The sequence below is a fragment of the Ornithorhynchus anatinus genome, chromosome X1 (genome assembly GCF_004115215.2).
Source record: "Ornithorhynchus anatinus isolate Pmale09 chromosome X1, mOrnAna1.pri.v4, whole genome shotgun sequence".
NCBI lineage: Eukaryota > Metazoa > Chordata > Mammalia > Monotremata > Ornithorhynchidae > Ornithorhynchus > Ornithorhynchus anatinus.
In genome coordinates this window covers 54,244,866-54,258,575 of record NC_041749.1, presented here as the reverse complement: position 1 = coordinate 54,258,575, position 13,710 = coordinate 54,244,866, and the positions used below count along the sequence as shown (strand labels likewise).

The 13,710-nt window shown below is 43.2% G+C and overlaps 1 protein-coding gene and 1 long non-coding RNA gene across 2 annotated transcripts in view; one reads left to right on the top strand and one right to left on the bottom strand.

The window, feature by feature from the left end:
* Positions 1–13,710, top strand: part of PDZRN3 (PDZ domain containing ring finger 3) — a 271,788-nt gene that overhangs the window by 54,624 nt on the left and 203,454 nt on the right. The window lies entirely within an intron of this gene.
* LOC114806511 lies at positions 77–1,483 on the bottom strand. Its single transcript, XR_003754548.2, has 2 exons — positions 1,331–1,483; positions 77–311 (listed from the first exon to the last, which is right to left on the bottom strand). It is a non-coding gene; the product is annotated as an uncharacterized LOC114806511 (long non-coding RNA).

Below are 13,710 nucleotides of genomic sequence, written 5' to 3'. Positions count from 1 at the left end.
TGCTTCCTGGGCAGCAGACTCTTAGGGATCCATTGCTGACGGACATTTTAGTAGATAGAGACACAAAGACAAGGGATGAGAGTGTTTAGCACCAATGTTTGCAGCAAACATTGAGTCATGTAAAATATTGTTTTATATATGGGCTAAGCGTGAAATAGCTGACATCCCCACAGCTGGCTTGGTATTTCCAACAACTGTTGCTTGACCAATGTCATTACAATAAAAAGCATTCACCCTTTCCATTCTGGGTCTTTTCATATCTTCTTCCTTGGAGGATGCATTAGCTAACTCGAGTTATACACAGCTCATATCTAAAGAAACTCAGAAAATGAAAAAACAAACAAACAAAAAGCCCTTTTTGAGTTAGTAGGTAACACCTTCTGTGTCTGGTGTTTTAAGGTTTGGAGAGTTTTATGGTAACTTCGGAGTCTCTATGCCCTTGTTTGTTTTATGGTACTTGTTAAGTGCTTACTATGTGTCAAACATCATTCTAAGTGCTGGGATAGGTACAAGTCAATTAGGTCGGACACAGTCCCTGTCCCACACTGGTCTCACGGTCTTAAATTGGAGGAAGAACAGGTATTGAACCCCCATTTTACAGTTGAGGAAACTGAGACACAAAGAAGTTAAGTGACTTGCCCAAGGTCACACAGCAAGTAATTGGCAGAGCTGGGAATAGAACCCAAATCCTCTGACTCCCAGTCCTGTGCTCTTTCCACTAGGCCACGCTGCTTCTCTATGAATGTTCATTCATTCATTCATTTATTCAATAGTAATAATGTTAATAATGTTGGTATTTGTTAAGCGCTTACTATCTGCAGAGCACTGTTCTAAGCGCTGGGGTAGATACAGGGTAATCAGGTTGCCCCACGTGAGGCTCACAGTTAATCCCCATTTTACAGATGAGGTAACTGAGGCACAGAGAAGTCACATAGCTGACAAGTGGCAGAGCTGGGAGTCGAACTCATGACCTCTGACTCCGAAGCCCAGGCTCTTTTCCACTGAGCCATGCTGTTAAGGACAAGGAAAGGAATTTGGGGGAGGGAATGGGAGGTGGTAGGTGGAAGGGATATGGAGGGAAGGGAAAAGGACGGAGAAGGGAAGATAAAGGGATGGGGAAAGGGAATTGTGGGAGGGAAGCAGGGGCGGTTGGTGGAAGGGATATGGGGTAGGGGAGAAGAGCAGAGAAGGGAAATTAGAGGGATGAGGGGAGGGAGATAAGTATGAAACAAATACCATTAAAATAAATAGATGGGGGGGCAGCTGGAGGAAGGGGCTTGGAGAGGAAGGAGACATGGTGGAGGGGAAGTGTGGGGAGCCCCCCGGTTACCTCGAGGTGAGCTTCAGCTGCTCTATGGAGAACTCGATGTCTCCGAGCACCTCCCTCCAGCGCTCGGCCCTTGGTGCCGGGCCCCAGCTCGCTGTTGAGAAACCTTCCCTCCAGTCTCTCGGTGAAGCCACCCTGGGTGCGGGCCAGAGTCTGTTGTCATAGTGACACCACGGTCTCGAGCTCCCCTCCCCTCAAACCCCCGGAAGTGAGGGAGACTTCCAACTGGACGGGAGGAAAGTGTCATCATTTCTGTATACTTTGCAGGGCCATGTTTGAAGCTTGGTGAACCAGGCCCTTGTGTCCTGCCGAAGAGTTTACGGCTTCGCTCTCACCTTGCCCCACATGGAAGCATCGCCTGCTCCCCGCTGCCCGCCTGCCATGTGGCCTAGTGGATAGAGTATTTATTGAGCACTTACTATGTGCAGAGCACTGTACTAAGCGCTTGGAATGAACAAGTCGGCAACAGATAGAGACAGTCCCTGCCCTTTGACGGGCTTACAGTCTAATCCGGGGAGACAGACAAGAACAATGGCAATAAATAGAGTCAAGGGGAAGAACATCTCATAAAAACAATGGCAACTAAATAGAATCGAGGCGATGTACATTTCATTAACAAAATAAATAGGGTAATGTAAATATATACAGTTGAGCAGACGAGTACAGTGCTGAGGGGATGGGAAGGGAGAGGGGGAGGAGCAGAGGGAGATGAGGGGAAAAGAGGGTTAAGCTGCGCAGAGGTGAAGGGGGGGTGGTAGAGGGAATAGGGGGAGAAGGGGAGCTCAGTCTGGGAAGGCCTCTTGGAAGAGGTGAGTTTTAAGTAGGGTTTTGAAGAGGGGAAGAGAATTAGCCTGGCAGAGGTGAGGAGGGAGGGCATTCCAGGACTGTGGGAGGACGTGGCCCGGGGGTCAACGGTGGGATAGGCGAGACCGAGGGACGGTGAGGAGGTGGGCGGCAGCAGAGCGGAGCGTGCGGGGTGGGCAGTAGAAAGAGAGAAGGGAGGAGAGGTAGGAAGGGGCAAGGTGATGTAGAGCCTTGAAGGCTAGAGTGAGAAGTTTTTGTTTGGAGCGGAGGTTGATAGGCAACCACTGGAGGTGTTTAAGAAGGGGAGTGACATGCCCAGAGCGTTTCTGCAGGAAGATGAGCCGGGCAGCGGAGTGAAGAATAGACTGGAGCGGGGCGAGAGAGGAGGAAGGGACATCAGAGAGAAGGCTGACGCAGTAGTCTAGCCGGGCTATAACAAGAGCCCGTAGCAGTAAGGTAGCCGTTTGGGTGGAGAGGAAAGGGCGGATCTCGGCGCCCTTTCATATTCTTGTTAGTATTTGCACTTCTTGGGCCGAATGCATTCTGATTTTCTTAGCCTGATAGGACCCCATGGGCTTTGTGCAGAGCTTCATGGAAAGATGAACATTCCTGATTATTTTTCTTCCCTTGACAGCAGGGGTGCATTTCCCTGCCCACTCTTACCGAAACCAGGTTCTAGCTATGAGTCCGTGATCAATCTAAACAGTGTCTTTACGTATTCTTAGTCTACTTTGAGTCCGTAGGCCACAGTTAGGCTTTCACTTTCCCTGCTGGCCTACCACAGCTCTGTATTTGAGACCACCCTTCACCCCTCCCTTTAAGAAAAACAATCCTCCCCAGGGTGCTTTGCATCCACACTCTGGGTCCTTCCAGGAATCTGTCTACTCTAGGGCCATATCTGTCAGAAAGATAGCTGCCCAGAAGGATCGGATTACAAGCCAAAAGCAGCCCCTGGGGCCTGCAAGACTAAACAGCTTTGTTAAAGCATCTGTTTTAATAAAAGTGTGATGCTAAAGTCAAGACTAGAGCCCACTCTTCTACTTTCCAGCCAGCCACCAACTAGCTCCATATGGAGGTGTAGACCCAAAGAGGCATTTGATGACCCCGAGGATCCAGGCAGGATCCGGAAGGATCGGTTAAAGCCCCCATTATGCTGATGGGTTGGTTGTGTTTTGTTTCCTGAATTTGTTTTTCAGTTGGAGGGCCTAAATGCAAAAGAACCCCAGCAGAGCCCCAGGAAGCATTTATGCAATAGTCTACACCTGTGTAGAGTTTGCTGTCAAACACTCTCAAAATGCCATGAGTGCATAGTTTATCCAAGTAGTTTACAGCAAGAACACTGCTTTTTGGGGGTCAAAATAAGACCCTTTTTCCACTCTGAATTTCCTGCCCTCCTCTTCCCTCCCCCCCCCTTTTCTTTTTGCCTCCTCTTCCTTTTGCCCCCTGATATCAATGAAAGCAGAATCTGTTTCTGTCTTCAGCCAGCCAGGGTGCATTTGTTTCTTTTTAATAGCCCTGAGCACATTGAATTCTGTGGGAGTGAGTTAAAGTTGCATATCACTGATGAATAATGATCTGTGGTTGAATAACATATAATATGACACTAAGAATGTGCAATGTGATTTATAGTAGTGCTTCACATATAGATCTTTAGATAACTTGCATTAGTTACATTGATGCACAAATCTCTTGGGCAAACATGACAATATAGGGAAGAGAGAATGGAGCCTTGAGGCCAGGTGAAAGTTAAATGAAATTTTTGGATTTTGTGGCAATTCGATCCAGGTTGGGTTCCGTGCCTTGTATTTTAAATTATGATTCCAGTTGCGTGTTCTGATAGAAGTCACTTTGACTGGGCCCAAACCTTCAAAATCCTGGAAATGTAGTCTAAGTTTATGTCTGATGTCAGCTAATCTTTTGTGTTTGCTGGGTGTGGCAGAAAACATACATTTTGATCTAAGAACCTTCAACTTTAAAAATTAGAAATATTTTAATTTATCCAAATAAGTCCGGAGCAATTTTCTGAAAAGGTTATTTTTATCGCATTCAAATGTCAGAAACAGCTGAGACTTCCTCCAAACTTTCCTAAACCAAAACTTGAAAATGGGCTTAAAAAATAAAAGGCTCTTCAGTCATTACGAAAGCATCACTCATATAATGTCATAATTCTGCTGAACTTGCCATTTTTAACCAAGAAAATCCGCATTCTCAAGAGTCAGAGGAAATAGTTTTAAAATAAGCAGGAATAGTTTCAAACATGACTTCATGAAATTCCTCAACATTTGAGTAACATAGAATCCCACTTGCTGTTGCATCAATTTAAGTGCCATTATGAGAGTATTGGTATCTTCAGTCTTACATATACTAGTCTACAGATATGACTGTAGTCATTTAAAACTTATCCTGGGGCAGAACTATATCAGTCAGGCAGCTGTTGGTTTGATTGAGAAGGTATGCCGTGACAGTACAGAGCACACGTCATAACAAATGGCATCAGTCTTTGAAAAATATGCTCTTCAACCACCTGGAAAACCGGTTTACTTAAATGATTTTAAGGTTGTTGGAACTGAAATTTCAGCAGAACAGAAGTTTTTTTAATTATGTCTTTTGCTCATATATTCAGGGATTTGTAATCTAAACAAACTTGTTGCTGAATAAAAGAAAATTGGCATGAATATCAGTAACACATGTTATTAACCATATATTTCAGATAAGATGATTATTATGATCCAGTCATTATTTATGATTGGAAATATTGGCTTGTAGTCCTGTGACTGTTGATAAATCATGTAACCGCCGAATACCACCTAGTTAGATAGGGACCTCTGTGATTTTTTTTAAATTGCAAAATCGAGTCCTCAAAAGACATCCACTGGAGCGTATTGTTTTACAAACTGCAGCAAACAGCAAATATTGACAGATACTATGTAGGCTGATGTTAATGACTACTGTTTTTGGTGGTGGTGGATTTTAACTTGACCCAGCTTTTAATCTTTCTGTAATTGCCTGCAGAAATTTACAGATAAGACTTACATTTATAAATCTGGCCTACCTCCTCATTCTCCAAAAATAATAAATGGATTTGTGTTTGTTAAGAGGAGGAGGCCCATCTTAATGGTTTTGGGTTTTTATTCTTATTTATAGCTTTGGAAGGACTACATGGCAAAGTGGTGATTTTTTGGAGATTTCAGGGTCTTTCTGTGAGGCATAAAATTGCCGATTTAAATTGCATCTGTCGCAATTGAAGAAACCATCTGAACCAATATAAAGAGAAGGATTTATAGGTAATTTCCCCCAAATCCTGGTTGAGAAACAAGATTGATTAACTTAACTTGATTTTTCTCTGCCTTAGGCCTGACTTTACAGAGAAATACATAGGTTAGATTGATAAATACTAAGGGCCAAATTGTTTTCTTAACTACATACACAGAATTCGCTGGAAGTTGAAAGAAAAGTGTGAGTGTGAAATTTCATCCAAATGAAGACTGTATTAAATAATACCCAGCATTTTATTATGCTAAATGTGGGATCCCGTTTTAACCTATTTTTATTTTAATTCTCCTACTTACACTCTGAGCCCCTTGTGGGACAGGAACCGTGTCCAACTTGTATCTACCACAGTGATTCGAACAGTGCTTGGCACTTGACGTTTAAGTACCATGATTATTATTATTCAGTTTCTCTCATTTCCTAAGTCATTTATATAATTGAAACCAATGTCCCTCAAACCAGCAAGTGAAACTTCAGAGGACCTATTTCCAATTTCTTACGTGGAGAGATTTCAATCTGTTTTTACCTGACTTGCTTTTCAGAATAAAGAATTATTCTGAATTGTAATTACATTTATTAATAGCAACTTCAAGTACACGAGGAATTGCCAAGCTAATGCTGTGTACAGTCATTCAGTGAAATTTACTGGGCACTTAATATGTACAGAACACTGTACTAAGCACTTGGGAGTGTACAGTATAACAGATTTGATAGACACGTCGTCCCCTGTCCATGAGTTTACAGTCTAAAGGGGAAGACAGACGTTAATATAAATGAACAAATTATGGATATTTACATAAGTGCCGTGAAGCTGAGGAACTGGTGAATAAAAGGTGCAACTAGGAGTGCAAGGGTGATGCAGAAGGAAGAGGGAGAAGAGGAAATGAGGGCTTAGTCAGGGAAGGCCTCTTGGAGGAGACATGCTTTCAGTAAGGCTTTGAAGGTGGGGAGAGTGATCGTCTGCCACATGTGAAGAAAGAGAGCTGTGTACCACTTCCAAGACAGCCTGGTCTTATGTAAAAAACCTAGGCCTGGGAGTCAGGAGACCTGGATTCTAATCCCTGTTCTGTCACTGGCCTTCTGTGTGACCTGGGACAAATCACTTAACCTCTCAGGGTCTCATTTTCTTCATCTGTCACATGGGGAGAAGATACCCTGAGTACCATGTAGGATGGGGATTGTGTCTGATATCTTGTACTTACCCTAATGCTTAACATAGTATTTGACGCGGAATAATTATTCATTAGCATACTACCTTTGCTGTTTTTTTTAGGATGGTTTTATATCCGCTTTCTTTTTATGCCATATGATCATGATACTCATGTAATTATATGGCTACTATCACCAATTAGGACATTGAAAAGGACCAGGATATTCAGATGCCAAAAATTTGTTCTGATAGGCTTCCAGCAAATTCCAAAATTTCATATGCTACACATGCTGTCATATCTGTGATTCATGCTGGATCCTGCCCTGCATTTATTGTAAAGCATTTGGGTTCCATACATGTAACAGATCTACAAATGGTCTGTGATTAATAATGCAATAGTGACATGGACACACAAACTATGTATCTTTAAGAGCAGCCTCAGTGGTCATTTCAGTTTACCAGTCCTGAGTCCTAGTCAAAAAATGAAGAAGCACATTTCTTGATGTTGCACAGATCAATCGAAAAACACATTTGAATCTGGGCATGAAAGCAGGGGGTTCATAATATTTCGCTTCTAAACCTCAAAAAAGTAGTGTTAACATAAATGTCAGCAAAAGTGACAGCAGGGTTCTTGTTGTCTGGGCTGAACAGCTGCATGATGCTAAAGCGGCTGGCCTTTGGATTATCAGAGCAGTGTACCCAACAGTGCTGTCACTAGTTTCTTGGGGAATACCAACTTTTGTGCTCCTCCAGAGAGGTAAGATGCATTCGTTGAAGAAATGGCAAAAGGGCAGCTATGGAAAGTTGAACCCAGTGGCTCTTGAGGAATTTCCACTATCCTCTCCCAAGAGAAAAAACTACCATATGGAAGCACATGTTCAGGTCGCAGAGAACAATCGGAAAATGGAAAGTCTTCCAAGTTAATGTAGGCGTGTCTTCTAAATGCTTCTCTGAATTATGCCTTAGAAGCATAAAAGTGTTTGCCTGAGTGAATTTAGTGACAGAAATTAATAAGAGGGGATGTAAGTTGAATTAAAAACATTACTGATTGGGCTGATATAAAAGGTAAAGTAAGCCCTCAGAAGTAGTGATAAAATCTGTTAATCATCAGCTTTGAGCCAGGGCAACACCTTAAACCCCAGGGAATTTTAAAACTTAGGTTAGTGGGGTTGTGAGGGTGATGTGGTGCTTTTGAACTCTTGTTGCTAATAATGCTCCCACTTTGATACTTATGCAGTTTAATCAATCATATTTATTGGGCGCTTATGTGCAGAGCACACAGTCATTTTGAATCCATACCTAGCCACACATGGTGATGAAGTAGCAAGGCCTAGTGGAAAGAACATGGGCCTGGGAGTCGGAGGACCTAGATCCTAACCGCCCCTTGCCTGCTGTATGACCTCAGGCAAGTCACTTAACTTCTCTGTGCCTCAGTTTCTTCATCTGTAAGATGGGGAGTCATTACCTGTTCTCCCTCCTTCTTAGCCTTTGAGCCCCGGTGGGACAGGGACTGCGTTTGTTCTGATTATCTTGTATCTGCCCCAGCATTTAGTACAGTGCTTGATGTGATAAGCACTTAAATATTATTATTATTATTATTAAGTATTGCTTCCAAATCCCCATTGTCCAGAGAAGTCCAAGATGCAGAGAAAATTTGTGAGCAATATTAGAAAAGAGGGTCAGAATAGGACCCTGGTGAACCATTGGAATGTTCTCCACCTACCTACAGCAAACAGATGCTGACTTTTCTGTCCCCAGTGGGATTTCCCCTAAGGTGGCCATTCGTCTGACTTTATGCCCCACAGTCCAGTTTTCAGTTCGCCTGCCCGACCCCTCTCTGACTGTGTGTGTCTCGGCGGGAGAGGGGAGATGGTCGGGAAAAGGTGTCTGGTATTCATGAGTACCACCAGAAGCCACACTAGTTTTCACAGTTACAGAGGGAACTTCAGTATTATCTTTCTGGCCCTTCGCTGCCACTCTTGTGCACTTGATCTCTGTGCAGTTGATCCCATTTATTGGAGTGGTTGGGGGAGGGCCACAGAAAGAGCCATAGGGACTGAATGGGTGTCTTTCTTTCCTGTTTGTAGAATCTCATTCCCTAGAGATCTTTACAATCTCCCTGGATATCCTGTTTCACTCTTTAGCAGTCCTCTTCCAGTGTCTTGCAACATGAAGTATAGCAGCCTAAAGTTCTTTTTTTGCACTGAACCTTGCTACAACTCTTGCTGCAACCTAAGCCCATTTCCTCTTCATGACCTGTGTCAAAATGGAGAGTGACAGGCAGGATTCCTCTCCTTCCACATAAAGACAATTCTTAAACTACCCCTCAGCCCCTTCTTCTACAATAAATATTAGCCCTGTTTCTCAAGGTTCATAGGTTTTTTTTAAGCGCTTACGTCGTGGCAAGCACTGTTCTAAGCACTGGGGTAGATAGAAGATAATCAGGTCCCACATGGGGCTCACAGCCTAAGTAGGAGGGAGAACAGGTATTGAATCCTCATTTTGCAGATGAGGGAACTGAGGCACAGAGACGTTAAGTGAGTTGCCCAAGGTCATGCAACCGGCAGGTGTCGGAGCCAGGATCAGAACCCAGCTGCTCGGACTCGTAGGCCCTGCTCTTTCCACTAGACCACTCTGCTTCCCAGCCTACTTTGAGTCAAAGCTCAACTTGGCTGTTTTATCTTTGGTTCTGCCCTTGAAGCAAACCAGGATGTGGTCCTCCTGCCCCAGGGTCAGGATTGCCAGCCAGGCAGTGGGCAGGATGTGACTTCACACTGTGCTTCCAGTAAAATCAGCCACCTGCCCCGGGATCCCTGTGACACCTGCAGGCATGGCTGTGATACAAGGTAATCAGGTTGGACACAGTCCATGTCCCACGTGGGGATCCCAAGTCTTAATCCCCATTTTACAGGTGAGGGAACTGAGGCACAGAGAAGTGAAGTGACTTGCCCAAGGTCACAAAGCAGAAAGGTTCGGGTCTCTGTCACTGAGGCCCATTACTGTGATATATCTAAGTAAAACCTGGGTTTTTTTCTACTATGAAGTACATAATTACTCTCCCAAGCACGTACATAGTGGTCTGCACACAGTGAGCACTCAATAAATATCATTGATAATTACATGCTGTATTCTTTAACTTACTGTTTTGAATTCGTCATCCTGTGGTTGTTGGAAAAAAAAATATGTGGCTGATTTTTTTCTGTTGGTTTCCATAAAATTCTCTTCTGTTTAATTGTTTTTGTAAGTTACTTATGCCAAAAGAATATTTCAAGGAGCATTAGCTTAAATTTTTAGTTGGATTTTGAAGTATTCCCTTGCGATTTTATAAATGGAAAGTTTAATCCTGCCTATCTTCCACTTTCCCTTCCAGATTTTAAGTGCCGAACTTTTTTTCTTACTGCACAATTTACAGAAAGCCGAAAAAAAGCTTCATTTTCTCTGCAAGTAAGATTTAAGTAATTGGTATTACTTGCTGGCCCTGAAGCAGAGCACAGATGACTGGGAATTATTTTGTATATAGTTGTAATTTGGCAGTTCATTTCTCCATTCCCTAGTGAATTGCCTACTTTCTCTGCTCACCGCCCGCAACCCCCCCAGAGATTTTGGCATGCCAGAAATTTCCCTGCACCAAAATCCCTAGCAGGTGTTAGTGAAGGCTCTGTCAAACACAGTTCTCTGGGGAGATTACCATCTGGCTAGAAGCCACCCCTGACAGCTAACTTCCCCCGTGGGGTGCACATTCTCACCGGTGGATCCATAACCCCTTCATGAGAAAGACATGCTACAAGAGTAGCACGTTGGCGGCTTAATTCCCCCAGAGTGGTGATGGTTCTGGGAAAGGTAGACTTGCACAGCTGCAATTATCCCAGAAAAATTAGGCAAACATTTTTAGTAGTGCCCGAATTACTCAGATGATCAAAACAAAAGAAGTTGATCTTTATTGGTCAAATGCACCTTCAAATTCGCAAGGTCCAGTTTCACCCTTGTTCTTTGATGCTTTGTAATCTAATTCTAAATTCCTTAAAACAGACCCCAGTAAAATCATACAGTTGGTTTAAGGTTTAACATGTTTTGGAGTTGCAAGGGTAAATAAAGGTGATGTTCTTCCCTACCAGGTGACAAAAGTTTGGAAGGTTTTGAAAGGCAGAAAGAAGTTGAATTCAAAGTTATTGAAAAGATTTAGTGTGCGTTTTCACTCTTTTAATAATAATTATATTTATTACTGTATATATTTTCGTTACCCTATTTATTTTGTTAATGAATTGTACATCGCCTTGATTCTATTTAGTTGCCATTGTTTTTACGAGATGTTCTTCCCCTTGACGCTGTTTAGTGCCATCGTTCTTGTCTGTCCGTCTCCCCCGATTAGACTGTAAGCCCGTCAAACGGCAGGGACTGTCTCTATCTGTTGCTGACTTGTTCATCCCAAGCGCTTAGTACAGTGCTCTGCACATAGTAAGCGCTCAATAAATACTATTGAATGAATTATGGTATTAAGTGCTGGGTACATACTAGATAATCAGCTTGGGCACAGTGTCTGTCCCCCATTGGACTCAAAATGTAAAAGGTAGGAACCTGCTGAAGTTGTTACCGTCACCAGAGTTTTCTCCATTGTTGCCTCTTGTGTATTCATTCTGGTGAGTGGGACCTTTCAAAGATCTCCTTTTGTGCATGAAGGAGAGAAATGATACTTGAGTTTGTTCTTACCACTTTTTGTGTGAATAAGTACAGCGTGTGTAGGTTTCAGTTGGATTTGCCGTCAAGTATTATAATCCATCATCAGCTAAGTGAATGTATTATCTATCAGTTGAGGTTAACTGCATTCCTTGTTTGAGAAACCATTTAATCTCTCAGGAGAGCCCCGTCAGGAAATTGTTTAGCGGGAGTCTGACTGGGGTGTAGGAGAATTGGTGCAGTTCTCTCCCTGTTTATCCAGTGCAGAAAGGTGATGTGTATCTGAGCAGGAATAGCTAAAGCCACTGGTGCTGCATCCTTTTAACTCAGAGAAATTTCACCTTCAGATTTTTGGCTCTTTCCTAACTGTTAAAAGTAAAGTCATATACTATAAATCTGGGCCTCACTATTGTTCCGTTTACTGAGTTGGCAGGCCCTTTTTTTAACCTTTTTATTAAACATTTTGCAATATTTCCTTAGATGTCACTCTTCCTTCTTTTACATAAAAATCCTTATCTCCCAGGGTCCGCCTCAGGAAATGGTTTCAGGAATGAAGCCAAACCAGGCTTTTAAGTGAAAGGCGGTTGTATTTACCAAATGGAAACACAATCCTGTACATTGATCAGAGTCAGATTTGAATGGTAAATCATTTGTGCCACCTCCCTCAGGACATTATGAGATCTCTTGAAATACCATCAGGCAGTTTTTATCAGCGTTTTGGCTCTTGGTAGTCATTTTTAGAAACCCTATTGATCTTGCTACTGCCAAGATGCCCCAGGCTTTTGGGATTGCCTCTTTATTTTTCTGCTCTTCCTTGGGCCTGCTACCTTATGTCCTTTTAAGTCTTCATATTCTCTCCCTCATGGGAGTGTGTATGTGTATGAGAGCACTGTGACCCACTAATATTTTTATTGCCATTTTAGTTTTCTCCACTGTTGCTTCTTGGGTATTGCATTGGTTTGTGGAGGCATTTTAGTGATTCGGGCTAGCAGTAGTTTTATAAAAGGCAGATAAAAGCTCTAATGAGCGATCTATTCCCGTACCTTTAACAATTGAGTCCCATAGTTTGTGGGCATACAATATCTGTCTGCACAGGAAACTAGTAGTGAATGCATGCCTTCCTAAAGACTGGACCTTTCTGGAATTTTCTCTGATTTGCAGGATTGCCCAGCTTTGGCCAGGGTCAGAGGGAGACTTGGGAGGGTCAGGACAGTGTGGCCTAGTGGATAGAGCACAAGCCTGGGAGTCCGAGGATCTAGGTTCCAATCCTGACTCCCCCACTTGCCTGCTGTGTGACCATGGGCAAGTCACTTAACTTCTCTGTGCCTCGGTTAGCTCATTTGTAAAATGGGGATTAAGACTGTGAGCCCCACGTGGGACATAGACTGTGTCCCACCTGATTAGCTTGTATCGACCCCAGCGCTTAGCACAGAGCCTGGCACATAGTAAGTGCTTAACAAATACCATTAAAAAAAAATTCACAAACTGATGTCCTGGGGATGAGGTGTGGTGGCCATGTTGGAGTAGCAGCAGACTTTTTTGTACTCAACATGATCCATGTTTTGCTGGGTTCCCCCTGAGTTTTTGCCTTTCCCTGTCCTGCTTACCACCAATGAGAGCTGAGTGAAAAGTAGAGTAAAGAAGAGAAGCTGCAGCTGCCCCTGCTGCCCAAACCACTATGCCAACTATGGTGGGGGTCATTTCTCAGAGACAGCAGATGCCGTGCTTGTGCGTCCCTGTCCATTCTCCAGCCACCTTGATGCATGAAGGTTGCAGGGACACTTTTGAGTTATGGAATAAAGATACACAAATTGCCACAGCTGCATGGTGCAATTGTGATTTTTGAAGAAACTTTCTCATCAAAAAGATCCATTTGTGGTCCAAGTCTGCATAGGGTAAGTCTTGTGTAAATAACTACCAATATCTTGGGGCTGTTTCAGGAAACCAGGCAGCTGAAGATGGAAGGAAGAGGGCTGTCCTCAGACAGCAATTGAGCAGTCTTCCAGACCAATCAGGAGGCAGAATCTTTTGGTTAACTCTCACTTAAAAAAAAATGAACATTGAGGAAATTTCTTGGTAGTTTGGTGGTTTCTATTTCAATACAGGCAGCCCTTGGGTTTACGATGCAATTAACTCCTGAACATTGCACCTTCAATCGAATTGTTGTATCTTGGAAGCAATTTTCCCATAGAAACAGTATTATAATGGGGTGGGGGAGGGTGTTTGTTCCTAAGAAGATTCCTCAAGTCCCAAGGAGGGCAGGCAGTTACTACTAGTTTCCTGTGTGGACAGTTACCCTAATCTTACCAAAATGCTTCAGAATTGTGCATTCAATTATAGATGAATGATATAGCCACAGGAAGGAGAAGCAGCGTGGCTCAGTGGAAAGAGCATTGGCTTTGGAGTCAGGGCTCACGAGTTCGAATCCCAGCTCTGCCACTTGTTGGCTGTGTGACTGTGGGCAAGTCACTTAACTTCTCTGGGC